The 6,057-nt window shown below is 43.7% G+C and overlaps 1 protein-coding gene across 2 annotated transcripts in view; it reads left to right on the plus strand.

Moving 5' to 3' along the window:
- The window catches only part of THBS2 (thrombospondin 2), a 1,059,287-nt gene that overhangs the window by 204,371 nt on the left and 848,859 nt on the right, over positions 1-6,057 (plus strand). The window lies entirely within an intron of this gene.

Genomic DNA, 6,057 nt, shown 5'->3' on the forward strand with positions numbered 1-6,057 from the left:
AAAGCTTACAGCCTGCAATGACCCCGCTGCCTCCTCACCACTACCGGAGCTACCACCTCAACCAATGCCAGAGCTGTTGCAACCCCCGACCTACTATCTCCTTTCCCACCATCCTGTAGAATGTAAGCCCGCAAGGGCAAGGTCCTCTCCCCTCTGTAACAGTATGTGATTGTTAGTTTGTTTACTGTAAGTGATATATAATTTATATGTAACCCCTTCTCATGTAAAACACCATGGAATCACTGGTGTTAAATAAATAATAATAATAATCCCTCTGAACATTGTGCCTGATAGGGGAGAACAATTTGTCTCTAAATTATGGAGAGCTTTTTGCAGTAAACTAGTGATTGACTTGTCATTTTCATCTGCTTATCACCCTGAAACCAATGGTCAGACTGAGAGGACAAATTAATCTTTGGAACAAATTTTAAGGTGCTTTGTGGCAGCGCAACAAGAGGACTGGTCTTCGTTGATTGGGGATAAGGTTTGGTTGTCGTCTAAGAACATTAAACTTAAAGTGCCGTCAGCAACGTTAGGTCCAAAGTCCATATGAAAATCCTAGAGGTGGTCAATCCTGTGGCATTTAAATTAAATGCATCCGTAACGTATTTCACAAATCCCTATTAAAGAAGTATGTCCCTTCTGTATTGCCTCCTTCATCCCTCCTCCGCTTTCAGTAGATGGTGGCCTGGAGTATGAGGTTTAGAGGGTTGTGGATTCTTGGAGGGCCCGTAATTTCCTCCATTACCTCATCCACTGGAGGGGATATGGACCAGAGGAGAGATCCTGGGTCCCTGCTCGAGATGTGAAGGCAGATCGTTTAGTCAGGGCCTTCCATCTAAAATTTCCTGGGATGCCTGGGGGTCCGGTAGACCCCTAGTAGAGGGGGTACTGTCACGGTTCCACCCCTCAGGGTGTCTGGGATGCAGTTACTGACAGCTCGGCCGTCCAATCCGGTACAGGGGCGTGCTGAAGCTGTCAGTACTTTGATGGACAGCATGACCATCCAATCTGGTACATGGGCTTGCTGAGCTATCGGTGTGTTGATTGACAGCTCAACTAGCCAATCTGTGACTCGAAAGTGTCTGCTGTCTCAGGTGTTCACTATCCCGGGTAATTGCAATGCCTACAGTGCTGTGCAAATTAATTGGGACAAAGCATTTTTTTAAGTAAAATCGTAAGTTGGTTACCAGTCATTGATTCAAACCAGTTTTAACTGTTTTGAACAGGTGTGAGTGCCTGTTCAAAGCAGATAAAACTGGTTTGAATCACTGACTGGTAACCAGCTTACGATTTTACTTAAAAAAATGCTTTGTCCCAATTAATTTGCACAGCACTGTACTTAACTGAGCAGCTTCTCCCAAAACACTGCCAGACGTACATTCATCTTGTGAAATTTGTGCACTGTGCTCTCCTATGCCTTGTGTTCTGTTTGCTTGATCTGTTGCCTCACTTTGGACTTCATTCTGACCATCCGCCTGTTTAACCCCTTCAGTTCTTATCCGTTGACCTCAGAACATTACCTGACTATGCTTTTGTCTCTTCCTTCTGTTTATGACATACCTTCCTGGCTTCTGACCTTGGACTCCTTGACCACTCCGACTCACAGCTTGGCCGTGAGAAGTGACTAGTGTCATAATTCCCCAGACATGGATTACGGTGTGGGACAGAACGACGGACAGGTATGATATATTGTGGTTTTTCATTTTACTTTTATTACAGGAGAACAAGGGCTTCGGAGGAATTAGGCATTTAAATAAAAATGGAAAACTGTGTTTAGTCTTATTTCTAATAAAGGACTTTATTCTTGCTGTGGCCTAAAGCTGATGAGGGACAGAATTGCGATTCTCCTCCTCCTCACAGATGGATTGTGATTGGTGGAGGGAACTGTTGCTGAGCTGCCTCTACCAATCACATATCTGTCCATGTACACTATTTAATGTTGTAACTATGGTACACTACTCACAAGTCTGTGATCCTTTTAGGAAAGGTGAGCAAACAACCCCCATTACCCTTCAGAGTGTACTGTATCAATGGGTATATTCTGAAGGATGATGGGGGTTCTATCTATATTTAGTGTAAATATACACTAATGTAGTGTCCAAAGGAAAGTAACTAATATTGGCACTATACATAATAAGTGAGTACACTAGATTCTAAGGGACTGTGCTATACATAATAAGTGAGTAAACTATATACTAATGGGCAGTGTGATACATAATAAGTGAGTACACTATATACTAAGGAACTGTGCTATACATAAGTGAGTACACTATATACTAAGATATACTAAAGGACTGTGCTATACATAATAAGTGAGTACACTGTATACTAATGGACTGTGCTATACATAGTAAGTGAGTACACTATATACTAAGGGACTGTTGCTGTACATAATAAGTGAGTACACTGTATACTAAGGAACTGTGCTATACATAATAAGTGAGTACACTATATACTAAGTGACTGTGTTATACATATATAAGGCTACATTCCTGTATCCATGTGCAGTCAGTGTCGGTGTGCTGCCCGCTTTTACAGACGCATTGAGCATGTCCTATTTTGATCTTTAAAATCGGATCAAAACAGGACATTTTCTGACTCTCACAAAACTCATTCTCAAATCCATGATTTTTAGCAATGTGTGTATGGATCTATAAAACTCTACAAGTCTGTGTGCCTGTGTGTCTGTTTTTACACAAACCTTTCAGTTGTGTTTTATATATTTTTATTATGTATTTTTATATCATGTTTTTAATCTGTTTTTTATATTTCCTGTATCCAAGAAGTATCATTTCTCCTTGCGGAGAATGACATGCTAAGCATGTCGAGGTGAGGAGACTTAAAGCCGCAATGCTCCTCTGGGAAATATGCTAATTATGCAAATTGTCTCTTCAGAGAGGAAGAGGACTAGAACTCTAGTGCCACCTATTGGAGGTAGCAATCCTAAAAGTCAATGTTGACCCTTTAACGAGCCTAGTTACATGACTTAGGATAAAAGCCAAGCCAGAATCTCCATTTGCAGACACTGTGTTTCGGGGTACTGCCCCTCATCAGTGCAAAGTGGGAGATGTGGTTTGGCTGTGAGAGAGGCGTCTGACCGATATCCAAGAAGTATCATTTCTCCTTGCGGAGAATGACATGCTAAGCATGTCGAGGTGAGGAGACTTAAAGCCGCAATGCTCCTCTGGGAAGTATGCTAATTATGCAAATTGTCCTGCTATATTTCCTGCTCACATTGTTTTTTGCATTGCTATGTAACCTTATTTTGTCATGTGACTTATGTTATCAAGTGACTTGTTGATTGCATGTACTTTCTGTTTGGTTGCTTGTTGTATAAATACCCCTTCCTGTCTACTAATAATAAACTGCCACCTGATGAAGACGGTGTTACCGTCGAAACGCGTTGTGGGCTGAAGAAAAACTACCCTGTCCTTGTGTTCCTAGCACTCCGTGGACAATTTATGTAATTTGTCTACTAAAAATAACAAGGTCACATATATTGTATACATACATGTCTCCCCCTGAATACAGATATGTACCCCATCATTAATATACTATTAGCCACACACTAATCAAAATATAAAGTGATAAGCAGCTCTGTTACCCCCCATTAACTATAATATCTGTTACCCAATAAATATAAATTATTCAGTCTCGTAGCTCACCCCAATTAACGATGTGCACATGGAAAATATGCCAGGTTTTACAGTACAAAGTGAAAGAGATTCCTGAAGTCTCATTCACACATTGCTTATATTTTCCTTGCAGATTTGCAGCAGGTTCATATTTGCATAATATCAATTCTTGCAGCTTATTTCACCCATACTAACGAGTGGTGAAAATATGTAACAAATGCATGGCAAAATTTGTAAACAAATAAATGTATTTTATGCTGCGTTCTTTCTGCCAACATGCATGAATTTTCTCCTGCAAATCCTGAACGTGTGCACATGGGCTTAGTCCCTGTCCTCTGTGTCTCCATTCATTATAAGTACTTGATAGCATCATAATGAATTTCGGGGTGGGAGAAAACATTATCAGGTACTGAACATCCTCCGCTACCTCCAAATTCATTACAAATCCCTGACAGCGTTTTCTCTCACCTTTCAATACATTGTAAAGTGTCCTAAGCACCTTACCGTCTAATCTCCCCAATAAATTTTAGATCCCTGATAGTGTCATAATGAATTGCAAGATGAGGGAGGATGCTATCAGGGACTTGGCACCCTCCTCCACCACCCAATTCATTTTACATCCATATCTAACATCTTCCCCTCCCCCTGTTCATAAGTCCATTATAAGCCCCCCTAACTCCCCTCCCAATTCCCCACCCCCTCAATGTCTTCTCCACCCCTTCATTGTCATCTCCCCCACATCCATCATTGTATTCTCCCCCATCCCCATCATTGCCTTCTCTTCCACATTATTCATTGTCCTCTCCCTACCTTCATCATTGTCCTCTCCCCACCCCCATAATTGTCCTCTCCCCCACATGATCATTGTCCTCTCCCCCACCCCCATTATTGTTCTCTCCTCCACCTACATTATTCTCCCCCCCACACCTCAATGTCCTCTCTACCACCCCATCATTGTTCTCCCCCACCACGCTTGTGTCCGCTCCACCAGCCCCATCATTCTTCTCCCCCACCACACCTCAGTGTTCTCCCCCACTACAACTGTGTCCTCTCCACCACCCTTATCATTGTTCTATCCCACCCTCATCATTTTTCTTCCATACCACACCTGGCCTCTCCCCACCACACCTTAGTGTCCTCTCCCCCACAACACCTTAGTGTCCTCTCACCCACCACACCTTAGTGTCCTTTCCTCCACCACACCATTGTTCACCCCACATCACCTGTGTCCTTTTACCACCACACCTCTGTATCCTCTCCACCAGCCCCATCATTGTTGTCCCCACCCTCTTTGTTCTCCCCAACACACCTTAGTGTACTCTCCCCCACCACACCTCAGTGTCCTCCCACAAGGCCCATCATTATTGTCCCCCACCCTCATCACTGTTGTCCCCCACCCTCATCATTGTTCTCCCCCAGCACAACTCAGTGTCCTCTCCACCACCATCATCATTGTTCTCCCCCAGAACAACTCAGTGTCCTCTCCATCAGCCTCATCATTGTTGTCCCCCACCCTCATTTTTGTCCCCCACCCTCATCGTTGTTCTCCCCATCACAACTCAGTGTCCTCTCCACCAGCCCCATCATTGTTCTCCCCCCTCTTTCATCACTGTTCTCCCCTAGCACAACTTAGTAGTATCCTCTCCATCAGCCCCATCATTGTTCTCCCCCACCCTCATTATTGTTCTCCCCTAGCACAACTCAGTTGCAAAAGAAAATATCCGGCATTCCCAGATGCGAAAGAATAATCTATTTTTATGTACAACTAGCTGAAGAGCCTGGTGCTGCCCGGGTATAGTAACTAACTGTGGTTAGTTATAGCAAATTATAATTATCCTCCATCCCATAGTCCCGTGCCCATATACCCGTCATACATATCCTCCATCCCATAGTCCAGTGCCTATATACCCATCACACATCCTCCATCCCATAGTCCCGTGCCCATATACCCATCATACATATCCTCCATCCCATAGTCCCATGCCCATATACCCATCATACATATCCGCCATCCCATAGTCCCCTGGCCATATACCCGTCATACATATCCTCCATCCCATAGTCCAGTGCCCATATACATATCCGCCATCACATAGTCCCGTGCCCATATACCCGTCATACATATCCTTCATCCCATAGTCCCATGCCCATATACCCATCATACATATCCTCCATCCCATAGTCCAGTGCCCATATAACCATCACACATCCTCCATTCCATAGTCAACCATTATGACATCATAATGAGCGGCGGCAGGGCTTGCAACCTATGATGACATCAGCGTCGCCATGGCAACCATTGTGACATCATAATGAGGGGCGGGGCTTGATATGCACACACTGTTTCCCCATTATGCAAATAGGGGCATTATGAAATCATAATGAGGGGCGGGGCTTGACGCGCACACACTTTTTCCCC

Source organism: Dendrobates tinctorius, unplaced genomic scaffold (assembly GCF_039654945.1).
Source record: "Dendrobates tinctorius isolate UK_male_01 unplaced genomic scaffold, ASM3965494v1 ptg000181l, whole genome shotgun sequence".
Taxonomy (NCBI): Eukaryota; Metazoa; Chordata; class Amphibia; order Anura; family Dendrobatidae; genus Dendrobates; species Dendrobates tinctorius.